This window comes from Geotrypetes seraphini, chromosome 2 (assembly GCF_902459505.1).
Source record: "Geotrypetes seraphini chromosome 2, aGeoSer1.1, whole genome shotgun sequence".
In the NCBI taxonomy this organism is placed as follows: domain Eukaryota; kingdom Metazoa; phylum Chordata; class Amphibia; order Gymnophiona; family Dermophiidae; genus Geotrypetes; species Geotrypetes seraphini.
Genome location: NC_047085.1, coordinates 522,713,530 through 522,735,041, shown reverse-complemented (window position 1 = coordinate 522,735,041; position 21,512 = coordinate 522,713,530). Strand labels below are relative to the sequence as shown.

The 21,512-nt window shown below is 46.7% G+C and overlaps 1 protein-coding gene across 3 annotated transcripts in view; it reads right to left on the bottom strand.

Annotated features, from left to right (window-relative positions):
- Nucleotides 1–21,512, bottom strand: part of LOC117354717 (zinc finger protein 850-like) — a 948,741-nt gene that overhangs the window by 301,992 nt on the left and 625,237 nt on the right. The gene's annotated exons all lie outside the window — the stretch shown is intronic.

Here is a 21,512-nt window from a genome sequence, read left to right as displayed (position 1 = left end):
AACCGGAAAGGGACAAGGTGAAACCGTATTTATCCCGCGGATACCACTTATTCCAACAGATCTTCCTTTTCAGTTTAAGAGATTGCAAATTCCAGTGAGACTTGCATTCTCTATCACAATCAACAAATCACAGGGACAGACTATTACATACTGTGGAGTGGATTTAAGATCCCCCTGTTTTTCCCATGGACAACTCTATGTTGCTTGCTCAAGGGTGGGTTCACCCAAGAATTTATATGTTCTTGCTCCTGGGGGTGAAACTAAAAATGTTGTTTATAATCAAGTTTTGTGTTAGTTGTATTTTATTCATTTTGTCAAATATTTCACATTATAATTTGATTATTGTACTTTTTATAAAGCTGTAAAAAAATAAAGTATCTTTATTTGAATCCATTTACAGTGTTATTGCTATAATTAAATACCCGTGCAACCCCGGGGCTTCAGCTAGTCATTTATCAAAATGTTAAAAAGGACAGACCCAAGAACAGAACTTTGAGGCCCACCACTGGTAACATCCCTTTCCTCAGAGCCATCTCCATTGATCACTACCCTCTGTCGCCTTCCACTCAACCAGTTCCTAACCCAGCCCATCATTTTGGGGCCCATCCCAAGGACACTCAGTTTATTTATTAGATGTCTTGTCTTAGGAACACTGTCAAAGGCTTTTCTAAAATCTAAATATACCACATTTAACGTACATCCTCTACTCAATTCTCTGGTCACCCAGTCAAGAAATTGATCAGATTTGTCTGACAAGACCTACCTCTAGTGAATCCATGTTGCCTCCGGTCCTGTAATCCACAGGATTCCAGACACTTGACCATTCTCTGTTTTATATTCAAATAGTTTTTATTATAAAATTAGTAAAGCACACCAGTACAAACAGCGTAGGTATTTTGTTATGAAACAGAACAACTATCAACCGTCCACCCCCCCCCCCCCCCCATACCCCTTCCCACCCCAGGAGTCCAGTACTACAACAAAAATGGAGAGCAAGAGTCAAACTTAGAGGTTCAATAATCTGCTGCGGGCATGCGGAGTAAGATCCTGCCAGAAACATTCCCAGGTCAGACTGAATCTACGACCAAGGCCATGATCCAAGGCTCCCACCATTCTGTGTTCCAGTGTCGCATGGGTTATCATCAGGGATCGCCACTGTGCATAAGATGGGGGATCACGGGACAGCCAGTTCGTAAGTATTGCTTTTTTCCCCATCAAAATCGCTCTAGTGAGAAAAGCTGACATGCCTTTGGGTTTAGGCGTGGCTATATTGTAAAATCCGAATAGTGCTCTTGGTTGTGGAAGCCATCGCCTCCCCCATAGCGTCGTAATGTAGTGTCCCAAATATTTCCAAAACTGTAAAATTTTAGGGCAAGTCCAGAGCATATGGCCTAAAGAAGCATGATCCTGATCACATTTCGGGCAGGAGTGAGATGCAGTAATCCCCATCCGAGCTGCTCGTTCCGGCGGGATATAGAGTCGCAAGACTATCTTCAATTGCAATTCCCAATGCGTAATGTTAGGAGAGACCTTCTGAATATTTTTCAAAACCCGCTGCAACTGCTGGTCTGTTAAAGTGCATTGCAAGTCCTCTGCCCATGTTGTCGCCAAGATGGCCAAATTAGTGCCCGATTGACAGTCCCGGACTCCCACAATGTGAAAACGAAGCGGAACCCTCTGTTGTGCAGAAAGACTGAAAAGTTCCGAGAGGGCCTCCCGAGTAGCTTCAGTTAGGTGTTCCCCAGGTAGAGACTGCGCATAATGCCGGATTTGATAATAAGCAAAAAAGTCAGTTGGCTGTAGATCAAATGTCTGACGTAATTCCGCAAAGGTGGCTATTCTCCCCTCCTCCAGAAACAGATGGAAAAGATATTGTAATCCCAGCGTGCTCCACCTCTGGAAGGATGTATTGTGCAGTCCAGGCAGAAAGGCTCCATTGCCTTGGATGGGTAAATAGCAGGAAACCTCAGAAGACAACTTTGCTGTTTTACATACCCACTTCCATGTGCGCCGTGCCGGCGCAAATATTGGGTAGGGAGACACCAAAGGACGGATCTGTGGGTCCGCTACATGCAAGAAATAGCTTACATGGTACGGAGCCAACAAAGATAATTCCAAGGGAGTCGCTGAGAAATCTGATGTCCCCCTAAACCAATCATTGAGATGCCGCATCTGGCATGCCAATGCGTACCAACGGACATTCAATAAACCAAAGCCCCCTCGTTCCCTGGGTAAGCACATCCTAGAAAATTGCATACGGGGACGTTTACCCCCCCACAAGAAACATTGTAAACCTTTAATTAAACGTGCATTATGAGTATAGGAGAGGAGGATTGGTAACACCTGAAAACGATATAACCACTTGGGAAAGAGCACCATGTTAAAAAGAGCCACCCGTCCCGCTACTGAGAGTGGGAAAGAGGACCAATTTTGTAAATATTGTAAGGTGTCCTGCATGAGGGAATTAATGTTATTGTCATAAAGAGTTTTGAGGTCTCTGGGAATCCAAACTCCCAAATAGCGAATCGACGTTGTCGCCCATGCAAAAGGAAACTCTCCCTTCCATGTCTGCTGTAGATCCGCCGGACTAGCTAGAGCTATAGATTTCTGATAATTCAAAGTAAATCCCGAGTAGAATCTAAATTCCCTTAACGCCTGCAGCAGATGCGCAATAGAATGCGTGGGGTTAGTCAGTGTAAATAATAAATCATCTGCAAAAGCTAGCACTTTAATAGTGCATTTCCCAAAGTTCACTCCCACTATATCAGGGTCCCGAGTCACTGTCCGGATAAAGGGCTCCAGGTATAGCAAGAAGAGGAGGGGAGACAAAGGGCACCCCTGTCGGGTACCCCTTTCAATTAAAATAGGGGCTGTAATGAGCTCATTAACAAGCAATCTCGCCCTCGGTGTCGAGTACAATGTGCGTATCGCTCTGGCGTACCAACCTGTCATCCCCATATAGTCCAACACCTCAAATAAATAATCCCATTTTACTTGATCGAAAGCTTGGGCTGCGTCTAAACTAAGCAGCAACATCTGTGTATTATGGGATTGTGTATGGGCCAGTGATAATATGGCCTTTCGAACATTATGCACCGCCTGTCTGCCTTTCACAAAACCTACCTGAGCCGGTGCAATAATGTTCGGGAGAAGAGTAGCTAGTCTATCGGCTAATATTTTAGAAAGAATTTTAATGTCCACATTTAAAAGAGAAATAGGACGATAGGACTCGGGAGCAACGCTTTCTTTTCCTGGTTTCAATATCAGAGTGATTAAGGCCTCATTTGCTTCAGCAGGAAAATGTTCATCCTGTATTGTCTGAGAATAGTATTCCCGCAAATGGGGACCTAATTGAACCGATAAAATCTTATAAAATTCTGCCGTGAAGCCGTCCGGCCCTGGAGCAGAAAAATTTCTTTGGCGTTGGATTGCATTTTGCAACTCTTTCGGGGTAATGGGTGTATTAAGATATTCTATGTCTGGGTCAGAGAGTGGCAACAATCCAGAATCTGCTATATAATCCCTAATAAGGGAAACTGTTCCCGAGTCCTGGCGTCTATAAATCTTCTGAAAGTGAGAATGGAAAGTTTGGGCAATGTGAGCAGTAGAATGTTGTAGACGTCCCTTATCGTCCCTCAATCCCAACACGTATCGATGTCCTCTGGCCTGTGCAGTCAGCCGTGCCAACAATTTCCCAGCCCGATTACCGTAACGATGGTAACGATATTTTTGATAGAGAAGCATTTTGACTGTTCGCTCATGTATATATGAATTAAGAGTCGCTTCCACCGATATTAAGCGTTCCCTATTAGTTCGGGTCGGGTATTGTGTATATTGACGTTTAGCGGATGTTAGTTCCTTCTCTAAGTTAAGGATACCTTTAGACAAACGACGGTTTCGCGCTACAACATAAGCTATACAGTCTCCTCGGAGCACTACCTTAGCGGTGCTCCAAAACAACGTCGGATTGTCACAATGCGTACCATTAAATTCAAGAAAATCTTCCCACTTAGATGTTAAATAAGTTTTGAAATGGTCATCTGAAAATAAATAACTAGGAAAACGCCAGCGTACTGGTCCCCGCAAACTAAAACCCACATTCACATCGATCCAAATCAACGCATGATCCGAGATCACAGTCGGGCCTATCATTGCCGCATCTACATTCAGAAAGGCCCTGCTCGTAGTAAGGACATAGTCTATTCTAGATTGGGTATTGTGTGCCCTGGATCGATGAGTGTAATCCCTTTCTGTGGTGTGTAAAAGTCTCCAAGGGTCTACTAGATCTAAAGTGGCACAGAGATAGGGAATACCCCTAGTGTGGGACACGCTGGTGTTCGGTCCTGGCGCAGATCGGTCCCAATTTGGGTCTAAGACTTGATTGAAATCTCCGGCTACATAGACTGGTTCCCCAACACGCTCTAATAACATTGCTGTAATACTCTCAAAGAACGAATGATCATATTGGTTAGGTGCATACACATTCAAGAGAAAAAAGGAATATGTTCCTACCGTCAAATGTAACAGTACATATCTACCCTGTGGATCAGTTACAAGCACTCTGGCAGTATAGGGTAAGGTCTTACGAATTAATATGGCTACCCCCGCCCGTTTTTGAGGGGAAGAGGCTGCAAAGACTGCAGCCACCCAGGACCTCTTCAACTTCTGATGTTCTACGTCCGTCAGGCGGGTTTCCTGCAAACATGCAATATCTACATTATGTCTTTTGAGCTGAGTTAGAATTTTAGTTCGTTTAGTAGGGGATGTAATGCCCGATACGTTCCATGACATTAGGCGCAGAGAATTAGCTATGACCTATGAAGATGAACAATATTTGCGAAAGAATAACAGTGTATTGAAACCAACCACCCCAGGCTCCCAGCCACACCCAGGGTAGCCATGTGTTACTGAGGACCTGTCGAAGTATCTGCAATACCACATGCCCGCCCACTGCAGAATTCCAACTCTCCTGCTTCCAAAATTGTCTTACATACCTCCAACATAGCAAAGGACTCCCCCCCAAACCCCCCCCTCCCACCCTACCCACTCCCCCCTGTCGACCCCCCTCTCGCATCAGTAGGCAGTCACAACTAAAGGACCCCCCCAAGGCGGTCCTAAAGGTGTGAGAGATCACAAACTAATGCCACTCCAGGCCCCGAACCACCCACAGAGCAAAAAACATTAGGTCCATGAGAAACCCAGTAACAATTCAACGGATAGTGGACAGCAAAATTAAGTACTCAATCCCAGTAACTGTGCCCACTTGAATGCAATTCTGAACAATCCCAACCCATAGCAACAAGCATGAGCAGAAAAAAGAGAGAGTCCCGAGCTTCCTGCATTCGGGAATCTAAGCAGCCCAAAAATTTCCAAACCATAGTGCAACAAGCAGAATGCAGTGAGTGCGTCCAAGAGTAGACAGTCACGTAAGGTCCGCCTGAGAGAGCACTTGAGTATTCATAAAAGTGGCTGCCTCCACAGCTGAATCGAAAACTTGCCATTGACCCTGATGCTGTATACGTAAGGTAGCTGGGTATAAGAAGAGAAAACGGATTTTCTTTTCTGCCAGGGATGAACAAAGCGGGTAAAATAGCTTCCTGCGCTCGGTCAGGGCCACGGAGTAGTCTTGAAAAATGCGCACCTCCGAATCTTCAAACTTAAGGTCCTCACGAAGTTGTTTATATTTTCGCAGTATTTCAACTTTGTGATTATAGTTCAAGACTTTTGCTATGACCATGCGAGGCCGCGCCTCCCGCGCCTGCTCCCTTCCAAGTCGATGCACCCGCTCCAACCGTATCGGGCTCAGGCTCTCCCGTAATGCAAAAGTATTTGTCAGCCATACCTCCAGGACCTGTAGCAGGTTAGGTCCAGTCACTGTCTCCGGGATGCCCAAAAAGCGCAAATTGGACCTGCGGGAGCGATTTTCCAAATCCTCCAGTCTCTCTGCTTGCTTTTTTGTTAGTGCCTGCAGCTCCTGCATAGTAGTGTCATGGGTGCTCTGTGTATCTTCCAAATCAGAGACCCGGGTCTCTAAGACAGTTGTTCTGCGGGTGGTCTCAGATAGTAGGTTTTCTAAGTTGGACAGTTGATCAGAAAGCCGGTCCAGACCGGGTTGCATCGCCGCCGTTACCGCCGTTGTTAAAGCCGCCAGCGCCTCCGGCGCTATTTGGTGGATGGCTGAAGTTGGGGCCGGCGCCATTTTGTCCGCGCTAAGCTGCGGGCGGTCGCGGTCTTTTTTTGCGGTGCGAGTGGCCATCGGCGACGCAGGGGAGGACAAGAACCTGTCCATGCGCTCCCCTCACCACGCGCGATCACTCGTCGTCCTCCGCCGCGTCCCCGGGGATCGGTAACGGGGCTTGTCGTGGTTCGGGGCCCGGGAGCTCAGGCAGCCGTCGTCTGCCCGCGCTCAGTGCATCACGTGATCCCCCCATTCTCTGTTTTAAAAGTGTTTCCATTAATTTGCTTTCAGAAGTCAGACTTACCACTAGACCACCAGGTAAGGTCTGGGATACAGGAGGGAGGTAGGGATGGGTCAGAGTCAGCCCTAAAAGATATCCGCTTGCCCCTAACCCCCACGAATATGGAGGGAGGAGTGTAAACCTTCAGATCGCATTATGAAGGACAATGTCAGTCTTCACTCTACTAGAGCTGCATTGTGTGAAATTGACTATATTGCTGATATCAAATGGGATTCTACTATTATGGCGGTGATACGGCACAATCCTCAAATAAGATACATTGAATGGAAGGCTTGGCCTAAATCTGGTATCTGGTCTATTGATCAATTACTCAAGGGTAACAAATTGTCTGACGATACGTCGTTATCGTCTGCATTTGACTTGCCTATGAACCAAGCATTTCGCTGGATACAGTTACATCACTGCCTCACATCATACAGAAAACAACATACGCCTTCTAGCAAAACGCCTTCGATACTCACTTGGGCCACAATTGTTAGGTGGAAGAGAGGAGAAGCGTCAGCCTGGTATAAAATATACTTCTCCATCCGCCTTGTATGATATCTGGTCAAGGGACACATCTACCACACTCCCCTCTCTTAGCTCCAATGACATATGGCTATCCTCATTTAAGTCTTTAAAGCATCGGCAACCATGCAAATGGTGCGTTTTCTTTATCACAGAGCAGAATGGACACCACATCAATTATCTAAACGCTCTTGCTCTAGTTCCAATGTATGTTGGCCATGTAATGTTGGATCACATGTTATTGAACTGTCCATTACGACAACCATACTGGTCTGAGATATGGTCCACTAGATGGAAGCTTTTACCAATTACAGGTTCTCTCTCCTATTCAGTTATAATATTTGGTGGATCTTCTATTGAATTGACCTTAGACAAATATGAAGCAAAGTTGTTTAAATCCCTTTTGTTAATTGCATTGAAAACAATATTGTCTCATCTCTGAATTATAATCTATGGTGGAATACGGTTTGTCTTTATGCTAGATTTGAAAAGGCTACAGCGGAGAAACGGAATACTTTGTCATCTTTAATAAAGTATGGTCGGATGTGTTAAAATGATTAGTACGGAGAAATATTCACAGTGTTACCATTTCAATGATTTAGTATAAAGTGTAAAACCAGCCAGGTCGGGAATATCTATTCTATGAGCATTTCTTTCCTGCAAGCTTGTTATTCTTGGCTATTGTTTTCTACTTGTACTGAAAATTTTTCAATAAAACATTATTGAACAGAAAAACAAGAAGTCTGAAGCGTCTCTGTGTCTAGCGTTGTTATCCCGGTGGAAGCTATGGAGAAGAGGAAGGCTGTGAGCTGGGGGGATCCCTCCGTGCCTTGTGATACACCCCAGCTTCACCAGACTACCTATGGTTCTGACTCTTCTATACTCTGTACGAGGATCGGACTTCTCAGCCCACTAATAAGAGAGTGTATTTAAGACTGTGCAAAGACCAAGGAACAAAACCCCAAAAGGAAAGATGAGACTGAGATGGAAGGAGTGACCCGGAGACTTCCCTGACTTCTGTGCTAACACAGCTGGTCGTATGGTCTTGGTTCCAGTCATCACTCAGTTACAGTGAGGCTATTTGCCAGGAGGGGGTGTTAGTGATACCACTTCACACTGAATTTAGAAGAACGATAAGAAACTATTTCCCATTGATTTATTTGCTCTTTGCTGTCTGTATCTAAAGTGCTTTTCTATATAAACTGTTATACGTAATGAAATTCTGATGGTCAGTCCTTGTTATCAGCAGATAGGGGGTTGTAGTGAGCTTGGCCAGGATATAGGTATAATACGTCCCTAGACAGAGATTGGCAGACATTTTTATGTACACAGGCATGTCCATCTGATTTCCCTCTGGGATATGAATCTTCCGGTTGCATCGCTCACTGGTAGAGCTTCTGCGTTTGCACCCAGAGGTTCTGAGATCAAATCCCGGAGCTGTTCCTTGTGACCCTGGGCAAGTCACTTAATCCTCCAGTGCCCACCGCTTTGAAGGTCAGCTCTGAAATGCCAAAGCCACAAAAAGGAGGTATACAAATCCCCATTCCCTTTCCCATTCGAAGTGGTAAGGAAATATACTGGTGGGCGTGTTATGCTATCATGGGAGATTTGTAATTTCCAGTAATGATGGAACTGTCAAGGCAAAGTTGCTGTCTTTTGTGCAGCTGAACACAGATTTCAGATAGGATGAGGGGAAGGAAGAGAAATGTCAGACCAGGGAAAGGAAGGAGGAAGAAGGGAAAAACAGAAAGATGCCAGCCCACAAAGTGAGGGTGGGGGGGAGAAAGGAAAGGAAGGAGAGGATAAAGATTCCAGACAACAAGAGGGGTAAGGGGGAAAACAGATATCATACCATAGGAAAGGGAGAAAGGGGGAGGACATGGTGCACAGGGATGGGGAAGGGAAGAAAATGAAAGAAATGCTGTTTATAGATAGATGGGAACAGGGGAGAATAAAGAAGGAGAAGATGGTGGGAAGAGAAGACATGGCAAAGTAGAGAGATTTTAGGAGGAAGCAGAAAAATGAAGAAAAGTTGAATGTTAAAAGTTATTGCCAAAGATGGATTCAGGGAAGAAAATGAAGGAGAGAAAAACAGCAATTGGATAAGAAGGCCCTGGAAACATAGTTAAGAGCACAGACAGAAGGAAGTGCAACCAGAGACTGGGAAATAAGGAGTCGAAAAATAAAATCACTGGACAATAAAGGTAGGAAAAATGATTGAAATGGGTCAGTTTTCAGAATTGACAACTGCTGTCGATATTTTGCGCTGTTCAGGAAGAAACAAATTTCTCTCTCTTTCTCTGGTGTTGTACTCCATGCAGAGCCTGGCATTGTAGCATTTCATTTGTGTATATTAGGACTTTTAGTTTGTGTCCCTCTATTTGTTCTGCATGTGTAATGTGACCATGCATCTCGTTTTGAACGGGACCATCCCATTTTTAGGTAGCCTGTCCTGTTGTCCCCATGCAAAGCTTCAGGGTTGGGGTAAAGGGACAATACTTGGACTGGCGGAGGGTCACGAGCGGTGTTCCACAGGGGTCAGTGCTTGGACCGCTGCTGTTCAATGTGTTTATAAACGACCTGGAAACGGGGACGAAGTGTAAAGTTATAAAATTTGCAGATGACACCAAACTCTGCAGCAGGGTTAGGACCGCGGAGGAATGCGAAGACCTACAAAGGGACCTAAACAAACTGGAAGAGTGGGCAAACAAATGGCAAATGCGATTTAATATAGAGAAATGCAAGGTCATGCTTATAGGGAAAAAGAACCCGATGTTCAGCTACAAAATGGGGGGATCGGTGCTAGGGGAAAGTAACCTTGAAAAGGACTTGGGTGTGCTGGTGGATACAACAATGAAATCAACGACACAATGTGCAACAGCCTCAAAGAAAGCAAACAGAATGTTGGGTATTATTAAGAAGGGTATCACAACCAGGACGAAGGAAGTCATCATTCCGCTGTATCGAGCGATGGTGCGCCCGCATCTGGAATACTGTGTCCAGTATTGGTCGCCGTACCTCAAGAAGGACATGGCGATGCTTGAGAGGGTCCAGAGAAGAGCGACGAAAATGATAAAAGGTATGGAAAACCTTCCATACGAAGACAGGTTAGAAAGGCTGGGACTCTTTTCCCTGGAAAAGCGGAGACTCAGAGGAGACATGATAGTGACTTTCAAGATCATGAAAGGCATCGAGAAGGTAGACAGGGACAGATTCTTCAGACTATTGGGGACCACAAGTACAAGGGGGCACTCGGAGAAGCTGAAAGGGGAGGTTTAGAACCAATGCTAGGAAGTTCTTTTTCACTCAGAAGGTGGTGGACACATGGAACACACTGCCGGAGGTTGTGATAGGACAGAGTACACTACAGGGTTTTAAAGAAGGATTAGATAAATTCCTGAAAGATAGGGGGATTGAGGGATACAGATAGAGGTAGAGATGGGATATAGAGAGAGTTTAGATAGAGACCAAGGGGATTTAAGGGTTCGGACAATGATCACCGTACAGGTCATGGGCCTGATGGGCCACCGCAGGTGCGGACTGCTGGGCGCGATGGACCTCTGGTCTGACTCAGCAGAGGCAACTTCTTATGTTCTTATGTCCCGTTTTCAGAAAGAGACCAACTAGAGTCTAGTTGCTCTCTTTCTGAAAATGAGACATTTTGGCAGCCTGAACTGTGCTTGGGGACAACATGTAGGGGTGCCCAAAAGGAGCCCGGGATTTCTCCCTGCTGGCATGAGCAGCTGGCTGTGAGGGCCAAGAGAGAATGTGTGGTGAGTGCTGAGTGCCCCGGGGACTTCGGCTCACGTGCTCTCCTCAGTCCTCCCCCCCCCCCCCCGACAGGACCGCCCTCTCCCTCCCTATGGCCCTGGCCTAGTGTTTATCCCGGGAGCTTAGACCGTGAGGAGGGCCCAAGGCCCCCCTGTCTGCACATTGGACGTGAGCGGTCTGGGCTTCAGTGGCAGTGGCCCTTGCTCAAATGCACCCCCCTCTGGCGCTGCAACTGGCATGTGGAGTCGGTGGACAAGTGGCACTGTTCTATGCAGGCTGTGCCCGACGAGATCTACCACTACAGCCGTAGCCTGGGGAAGCCGCTGCTCGATGCCAACAAGCTGCAGGTGGTGCCCAAGGTAAGGGGTGGGTGGGAGGGGGTTCCCACTGCAAATAGGAAAGATGGCCCCGAATGCCTGCAGCAGCCCTGCTCTGGGCTTAACATTCTTCAAAGATGCAATAGGGAAGAGATTTGTGGTATGAAAGAAAGAAAGAAAAGGGGGCAGGGAGAAAGAAAGAAAGAAGGGACAGAGAGAGAGAAAGACAGACAGAAAAAAAGTGGCCAGGGAGAGAGAAAGAAAGTCAGAAAGAAAGAAAGAAAGAAAGGGGGCAGTGAGAGAGAGAGAAAGACAGAAAGAAAGGGGGCAGGGAGAGAGAGAGAAAGACAAAGAAAGAAAGGGGGACAGGGAGAGAAAGAAAGGCAGAAAGAAAGAAAGGGGGCAGGGAGAAAGAGAGAGAAAGACAGGAAGAAAGGGGGATGGGTTAGAAAAATAAATAAAGAAAGGGGGGTGGGGCAGGGATAGAGAAAGAAAGAACAGATGCCCAGTCAGAAGTGCAACCAGAGACTCTCCAGACAATAAAAAGATAGGAAAAATAATTTTATTTTCAATTTACTGATCGAAATGCGTCAGTTTTGAGAATTTATTTCTCTTGTCTATATTTTGCTCTTCATTTGTCTATTTTTGTAAAGTTGTTACTGAAGTGACGTTGCATATTTTAAAGTCATCTGCCTTAACCTCTTTGAAACCCCCACATATAAATGATAATTAACATTTTCTCTGCGTACAGTGTGCTTTGAATTTTTTAAAAAATCTTATGGTTACCATTATGAATTAATAAGATATTAACATAGAAACATAGAAAGTGACGTCAGAAAAGGGCCAAGGCCCACCGAGTCTGCCTACTCCAATGACCCAGCCCCCTAGTTAATCGCTCTCTGATGACCTTTTCCCTCGTAGAGATCCGACATGAGCATCCCATCTGTTCTTAAAATCTGGCACGCTACTGGCCATGTGTACATGAAGAATAAATGGAAGAAATTGGGGGTGGGGCTAGGGCAAGACTGAAAATGAGTAGATGTCCCATTTTGAGGAAAACAATAAATGGTCACATGATGCCTGTGTGACTAAGGCCAGCTGTTCTGGTAGGAATGACTGTCATGAAGCGTTATTGGTGTCATGGCCGCAAGTAGGAAGATATTTGTCAGCAGTTTGTCTGGGTTTGTGAAGGCCCCGCGCTCAGGGCCATGTTTGGAGGGCCTCTGCGCATATACGGGTGTCAACATGATGACATCACATGCGTGCGTGATGTCATTGCATGAATATCCACCCATGCGCAGAGGACCTCTAGACACGGTAAAGCTCAATGATCTCACAAAAAGTTCAAGATTATATTTATTAAGAGAGAAAAAGATCTCAGCAACCCTATGGACCAGGGATCTCAAAGTCCCTCCTTGAGGGCCGCAATCCAGTCGGGTTTTCAGGATTTCCCCAATGAATATGCATTGAAAGCAGTGCATGCACATAGATCTCATTCATATTCATTGGGGAAATCCTGAAAACCCAACTGGATTGCAGCCCTCAAGGAGGGACTTTGAGACCCCTGCTATAGACAATCCTATTGGATAATCAAGTCTGTATAACATGGTTCCGTTCTCTTTCATTGGTCAAAAACCTCTTATGTGAAAACAATTTTTATTGAACAAAAATATAAAAGAACAATAAATGCAACTAGAGGTTCAAAATACAACTGGAAATCCCCCAATACAACGTCCCACTTCCTCCTCCCCCCCCCCCCAACAATATTGGTAAGAAGGAAACACAGCAAGTAACAGGAAAAGCAAAGAGAGATCAATTGTGAAGGTCCCAAACAGTATCCAAAGAAAAGAAAAGCATGAAAATCAGGGCCCTGGTCTCTGATGAGCCCCGAAAGACACAAGAAAAGGACCTCCCCCCAAACCCCCCCACCCCCCCTCCCACAGAAGACAAAAAACAGGAGGAATAACTAGAAGATCCAAGCCTGGAAATATGGGCAATCCCAGGGTCACCCCCCTCCCACCGCCCAAGGCAAATCAGACGTTTAGGGTATTAAGAATCAGACATCGGACTCTAGGGGATAAGGAATCTATATAAGGACCCCAGACCTGCAAGAAAAACTTAGATTGGCGGAAGGAGCCACGCACCGACCCCTCTCCATCAACATTAAAGCATGTAAGTGATTACACCAAGACCAGTAAGAGGAAGAATGACACGATACCCATTCCCCAAAAATAATTTTCTTAGCCACCAACCCCTGCCTTGCGTACAAATAACCGGCCAACCCCCACCGAGATTTTATGCTTTTTAGCAAGAATGGCAATGAAAGAGAATTTTTTCCTTTTTGATGGACGTTATTATAAAACAAGGAGGTACCTATGGTGCTACCTTTGCTCCATCGATAGCTAATCTGTTTATGGATAACTTTGAAAGAACATGGATCTCGAATTCTCTGTTTGTTGAATATATCTACAAATGGTTTTGAAATATAGATGATGAGCTAATGCTCTGGACAGGCACAGAACAGGACTTATTGAAATTTAAAGTTTGGCTCAACAGATGCGACATATGCAGTAAACAATATAACATTCTTAGACTTGATTATTATACAAGAAACAGATCATTTTGAATCTAACACATATATTAAACCAACTGACAGAAACACATTTTTGGACTTCAAGAGCTGTCATCCCATAAGCTTAAGGAGAAACTTCGATTAAGATGTAATTGTTCTTCATTGACCACCTTTAAAAAAACAAGCTAAGAGATTGAAGAACAAACTCAGTGAAAGAGGTTACCCCGAGAAGATTTTAAATCAGGCATTGAAAAGAGCGAGATATTACTATAGGGATTTTCTCCTACAAAATCAAGATAAATCACAAAAGGTATCACTACCAGAACCAAGGAAGTTATCCTCCCGCTGTATAGGGCGATGGTGCGACCGCATCTGGAGTACTGCATTCAGTACTGGTTGCCGTACCTTAAGAAGGATATGGCGATTCTCGAGAGGGTCCAGAGGAGAGCGACAAAAATGATAAAGGGCATGGAAAACCTCTCATATGCTGAGAAGCTGGAGAAGCTGGGGCTCTTTTCCCTGGAAAAGCGGAGACTTAGAGGGGATATGATAGAAACTTATAAGATCCTGAAGGGTATAGCGAAGGTAGAGAGGGCCAGATTCTTCAGACTGGCGGGGGCAACAAAAACTAGAGGGCACTCAAAAAAATTGAAGGGAGATAGGTTCAGAACAAATGCTAGGAAGTTCTTCTTCACCCAGAGGGTGGTGGACACCTGGAATGCGCTTCCAGAGGGGGTGGTTGAGTAGAGTACGACTTTGGGGTTCAAAAATGGATTGGACGAGTTCCTGAAGGGAAAGGGGATCCAGGGGTATAATGAGTAATAGATCACTACAGGTCATTGACCTGGGGGGCCGCCGCGGGAGCGGACTGCTGGGCGTGATGGACCTATGGCCTGACTCGGCAGAGGCCATGCTTATGATGGGCAAGATGATATATGTGCCTGTGTGCTACGGTGATACACCAGCTAGTATCATCAGAAAGAATTGGAAAATGGTGCAATCTCAGCCTTTATTTCAAAAACCTGATTTAAGAATAGCATTCTAAGCCCTGCGATGACAACACATCAGTCCCCTTCAGATGAAAATGTGTTACCCAAAGGGTTTTTCAGATGTGGAAAATGTCGTTTCTGCGAAGTGACCGTTCCCACAACAGAATTCACCAACCCCATTCGACATGTTCTGACATGCACTTCAGATCACGTTATATATGCTATGTTGGCACATCTACCCGACCATTTAGGGTTAGATTATCTGAGCATAAATCCAATGTAAAGAATAAGAAATTAACAGCTCCCATAGTAGAACGGTGTGTCCAATTGCAACACAAGTTTACTGACATAAGAACATAAGCATTGCCTCTGCTGGGTCAGACCAGGGGTCCATCGTGCCCGGCAGTCCGCTCCCGTGGCGGCCCCCCAGGTCCATGACCTGGACGTGTTCCCTACCTAACCTAAAATATCCATACCCCATTCGCTCAATGTCCTGTAAGGTAACTCTATCTGTACCCTGTAATCCCCTTCGCTTCCAGGAAGACATCCAGTCCCTTTTTGAACCCCAGAATTGTACTCTGTCTCATCACCTCTCCGGGAAGTGCGTTCCAGGTGTCCACCACCCTCTGAGTGAAGAAGAACCTCCTTGCATTCGTTATGAATCTGTCTCCTCTCAGTTTTTCTGAATGACCTCTTGTTTTAGTTGCCCCTGCTAGTCTAAAGAATCTGTCCCTCTCCACCTTCTCTATGCCTTTCATGATTTTATAAGTTTCTATCATGTCCCCTCTCAGTCTCCGCTTCTCCAGGGTAAAGAGCCCCAGCCTGTCCAACCGTTCGGCATATGAAAGGTTCTCCATACCCTTTATCATCCTCGTTGCCCTCCTCTGGACCCTCTCGAGTATTGCCATGTCCTTCTTGAGGTATGGCGACCAGTATTGGACGCAGTATTCCAGATGTGGGCGCACCATTGCTCGATACAGTGGCAGGATAACTTCCTTCGTTCTGGTAGTGATACCTTTCTTGATAATGCCCAACATTCTGTTCGCTTTTTTTGAGGCCGCTGCACATTGTGCCGCCGGCTTCATTGTGTTATCTACCAATACCCCCAGATCTTTTTCTTGGCTGCCTTTCCCGAGTACCCTCCCTCCCATCGTGTAGCTGTACATGGAGTTTCCTTTCCCTATGTGCAAGACCTTACATTTCTCCACATTGAAGCTCATCTGCCATTTTTTTGCCCACTCACTCAGTTTGTTCAGGTCGCTCTGCAGTTCTTTGCATTCCTCAACAGTTCTGACCCTGCTGGAGAGTTTTGTGTCATCCGCGAACTTGATAACTTCGCACTTTGTCCCCATTTCTAGATCATTAAAAGTGCTTTTGCAGAGGAGGAGACAAACGGAGGACACTACATCAAAAAGAATGTCGATGGATTTTTTTCTTTAGACACAGTGAAGCCGACAGGTCTAAACAGTGCTAAAAATAAAAATAACAAACAGTTTTAGAAAAAGGCGTAGAATCCCATAAAAGACATACAAATTAATCCTCATTTTTGACGTAATTACGTTATAGTCATTAAATTTGAATATTAAGCGCATGCGCGTATCCGGCAGGTCAGGTCAAGCTGTTCACTGGGAGTACCGTTAGTTGTTTTAATAATTATTCACTTGTTTGTAATTTTTAGTAATAATTGTTTTCATTTATTTCGCAGCCCGAACATACAGACCCCTGAAGAAGCCATAATTGGCGAAACGGGTCCCGTCGGGCCTTTTGTTCATGGGCTATGCGTTCATGTCACACGACAAGCGACTAGATAAAAGATAAGTGTCGCTGGTTATCTATTTTTGTATTTTTGCTACACATATTTCAGTGTGGGTATTAGAAGAGTGTTTAAGAGATCACTTGCTAAAAACCATATGAAAACCCAATGAAAGATAAACTGCAAACCTGCCGCTCGCTATTTCAATGTGATCATTGAGCAGTGCAGGATTCGGAGGGTTTCATATTTAAACAAATATTACTCTACATTGATTGTTTCAATCAAGTGTAACAAGTTGGTTTTTGTTTTCCCTTGTATTGGTGGAACTTGATACCATTGCTATCAGAGTAATGGGTGGTGGAAAACCAGCTCATAATCAAAGCAGCTCTAAGACCCAATCCCCAAGATACAGGAGTAAACAGTACCCAAGACAGATTACTACAATGCTTGAACTACTTCAGGCAGGCGGTGTCGATTCCAGTCCACAAGAACCTCCTGGACTGCAGAGACGAGATTTGGCTGACTCCCTCTTCAGGGCAACCAACATCAAGGAGACTGGAAGTGAAGTACCAGATCTTTCCGGCCCAGGGGTTCGACAACCCACAGCAGCCATACAAGGACATTGCGGTAGCCTTGGAGTTCAAGAGAAACAGGGCAGCACGACCCCCCCCCCCCTCCAACGCCCCGCCAGGGAAGGACCTGAAAAATCCTGGATTTCACAGCGCAAAAGACTTTCGAGGGCGCAATGCTGAGCGCACGAATTGCTGTGCTCCAGTTCCAGATGCGGCCATTGAGAGAAAATAAATAAATCAAATAAAACAGCGACTCCAGCTCACCACCAAGCTGATCCAGGAGTCTCTTTCATTCCTCCTCCACTATTTAGAGGAATGCAGCCAAGTGATACCTCAGAACACCACACTGGCAGCAGTCCGTGCCCCAGCGCTCGCAACAGTAACATAACTGCTACGCAAACAAGCGCCGCCCGAAGGGCAGGGGCAGCCAAGGGCAGCCCTCTCCCCAACACAAAAACAGAACCTTGACCACCCTCCAGCCCAGCAGGATCAGATTGTCTGTGAAGGCTTGGCCCAGGATCACCATCGACCATTGGGTCCTTAACATCAACAAGCAGGGATTCCGAATTCGTCTCCACTCCCGCCCCCCCCCCCCCCAGAGTGGGAGGGGCATCCTTCATCTGACGACCCAATTTTCCTGCAGCAAGGAGACGACCTGCTTTGGGCAGATTTAATAGAGGCGGTGCCGAACAGAGGAGATCACCAAGGGGTTTTTACTCCAGGAACCCCCGCGTCCCCTTGGACAAGGACAAACGCTCGATTCTGGATCTCTGCAAGCTCAGCAGGTGCAAACACAAGGAATGATTCCAGATGCACTCTCTGGGTACAGTCTTGCCCCTGTTACAGCTCGAGTATTGACTAGTATCCCTGGACTTACATGATGCATACACTCACATGCTCATGCACCCAGCCCGCAGGAGGCATCGTCGCTTCCAGTACAAGGTCCTACCCTTTGGACTTTCAACGGCTCCAAGAGTGTTCACAAAGTGCGTGGCCGTGGCACATTCTCGCCTTCAGGGGGTATGCGTCCTATATTATCTCGACGACTGGCTAATAGTGGCCCACCCTCCAAGGGAGGCACAGGCAGCCCTGACAACCACCATAACCCTCCTCCAAGAACTGGGATTCCTCATCAACTACAAAAAAAATCCCACCTGATACCCACCCAGGGGATATCGTTCATTGGGGCAGTCATCGACACCACACAGGCCAAGGCCTTCCTACCAGATCGACGCTATGACATCCCTGGCCCAGTACATCTCTGCCAGCAGCTCATCGTCAGCACGATCCCTTCTGCATCTCATGGACCACATGGCGGCTGTGGTCTTTGTTGTCCAGCACACCAGACTACACATGAGATCCCTGCAAGGGCACCTCAGACGTCACTGGGACCAGCATACCCAACCTCTAACCACCCAGATACCTATTCGCCAACCCATACACAAGACGCTTCATTGGTGAATGGCCCGAGATAACTGAGTGAAAGGGAAACCAGACCACCACCTCACCAGCTGGTGATCACCATGGATGCCTCCAAACATGGATGGGGGACACACCTTCTCCATCTTCGCACAGGGGACATATGGTCGGCCCAGGCGTCCTCACTCCATATCTACCTACTGGAGCTCAGGGCCATAGGGAATGCCCTCGAAACCTTCAAACAATGGGTGACAGGCAGGGCAGTCCTCACCCAAACAGAAAACCAGGTGGCCATGTACTATATCAACAAGCAGGGAGGGACAGGGTCAGCCTTGCTATGCAAGGAAGCTTGCCGCATATGGGAGTTCGCCAACTCCATTCAATGCCCCATCCAGACAACTTACCTCCCGGGGGAGCAGAGCGACCTGGCAGAAAGCCTCAGTCACCAGCTGGATCCCTATGAGTGGTGTCTCAACCCAGCGGTGACGAAGAAGGTCTTCAGCACCTGGGGCACACCGAAAATCAACCTTTTTGCAACTGAACTGAACTCAAAATACACGACCTTCTGCTCAAAGAGATTGACCCATTGCCGTCTCAGCCCCGACGGTCTGTCTGCCAGTTGGAACCACGGACTCTTATACGCCTACCCGCCAACACCTCTCATACCCTAAATCCTGCAGAATATCCTTCAGGACAGAGCAACCGTGATCATGATTGCCCTGTTCATGCCCCAGCAACCATGGTTCCCGTTCCGGCAATGGATAGCGCTTCACCCACCTCTCCGCCTCCCAATCAGCGCAGTCCTCATAACACAACCCGGGAGCCTTACCCTCTACCACGACCTGCATTCCTTAGCCCTGACCCCATGGATGTTGAGAGGATGAACCTACCACAAGGCGTTGAGCACATTCTTATGGCAGCCAAAAGACCTTCAACCAGAAAATGCTATGGGTTGAAATGGTGAAGGTTCTGCTATCGGTATACACATACGCAGCGAGACCCCTACAACTGCCCCATACCGGACATCCTGCAGTACATACTGAGCTTATCTCAGGGGGACCTAAAACCCACTTCCATCAAGGTCAACCTAAGTGCGATCGCGGCATACCACACTGGCCTAGATAACAAACCAGTGTCGGGGGAATCCAGTAATCACAAAATTTTATGAAGGGACTGTCCAATCTGCACCCACTGGTCAGACCACCTCCTCCCGGATAGGACCTCAACTTGGTGCCACATCAGTTCACCCTCGACCTCTTTAAACCTTTGGGGGAGGCAGATCCCTGACTCCTTGCAGGGAAAACCCTGACCTCCATCGCGGCGGCCAGATGTATCAGCGAGAACCTGGCCCTGGTCCATCACCCCCCGACACACTCCTCCATGAGAACAGGGTGCTACTCAAAACCCACCCCCGATTCATGCCGAAGGTGGCCTCAGCTTTCCACATCAACCAGTCTATCATCCTCCCTGCACTCTACATCCCCCCACAGGAAGGCATACAGCCACCTCAGCGACACCTCCTGGACTGTGTGAGGGCCCTGACTACGCAACAGATCAAACAAGCTTCACAATTGTTCGTCTCCTACGACCAAAACAGACCAGGACTGCCAGTCACCAAATGCAGGCTCTCGCGCTGGATATCCCAGTGCACCTCCTTCACCTATAGAAGAGCGCAGCGTGAACCGCCAGTGGGAGTCCACGCCCACCAGCTCAGAGCCATAGCCACCATTCCGGCTCATCTGCACCACACACCAATAGGGGACATCTGCGATGCAGCCACTTGGTCCTCCATGCACACCTTCACCAAGAACTACTGCCTCGACATAGCATTCCACGCTCCAAAGGCATTCGGCCGAACAGTCTTGCATGCGGCCATTCCCTCCCGGGAGGGACAGCAACCAAGTAGAGTGTTATAAATATTGACAAACACTGATCAAGTAGGGTGTTATAGATATCGATTAAGTAGGTCTTCCAGCACTACCTATCTAGACTGAATGTTGAATATGCAAGTATGAATTCTCACATGCAAGTACAAATTGTCACTGTTGACCAGTTGGTTTCTCATTGTTCATTGATTGTCATTGACCAGTTCACTGTTCTGTGAGTATTATTGCTCAGTTAACACAGCACTTTATCTAAAACCTTAGTTTCCACAACTTCACCTGCTTCGCCTGATTACCCTGCCCGGCTCGGCCTCCACAGCTAAGGCGCAGGTCCAGTCGGTACATCCCTCGGCTAGGGAGTCACCCATATGTGGCTGACTCATCCTGCTTGTCCTAGGAGAAAGTGTAGTTACAGCAGGATAGTCAGCCACACAACCCACCCGCCTCCCCATACAGCCGACCCGGCCACAGCTAGGAACATCCTGGGGATTAGGGGGAAGCAGGGGGAAATGGGTAGGGCTCGGGCATGCCCAGTGGGGCCCGGGCACTGCACGTGCTCAGAGAAAAAAAAAAAATCTCTCTGAGCTATTGGAGAGCTTATCCGCAAATTGGGAGCTGTTGGGACAACACCCATATGTGGCTGACTATCCTGCTGTCCACGGAGAACCTACGCTACAGGTAAGTAACTACACTTTATATCGCTTTTGGTGCACCCGTGTGTTCTTTGTTGTACTCATTGCCTTTTCTGCTTTTACTGTGCTCTGTAAACCAATTGTTTCCAGTACGCATGTTAACCAGCCCGCGGGTGCTACGCTGTGTACTTTTTCCTACCATGTTTATTGACTTGCTTGTTCCTTTTTATCATCTTCTCTTTTGATGTTCTATGTGTTTGACCTTCTTTAATAAAAAACAGATTTCCACCTAAAAACCATCGTGAATATGGTGAAACCGCGAATAACAGGGTGGAAGACCTGGCCTGTTCCTGAAGGAGAGGCAAAACACGATGAAGAAAGTGCTGGGAATCGGTGATTTTCTCTGTAAACGCTTGGAATCAGCGATTTCTCTATGCGAAGCTGATGTAATTTGGGGGGAGGAGCCAGCAAACTAAAAACTGTGACTAATCGAAACCGCGAATATGGAGGGAGAAGTGTACAGCCATCCAAGCAACCGTGCCCACAGCGCAGGCGGCTCAATCGTTACAAAGCAAAGCTGAAGTTAAAAAACCAAACAACCCCCAAACCTGACACGGG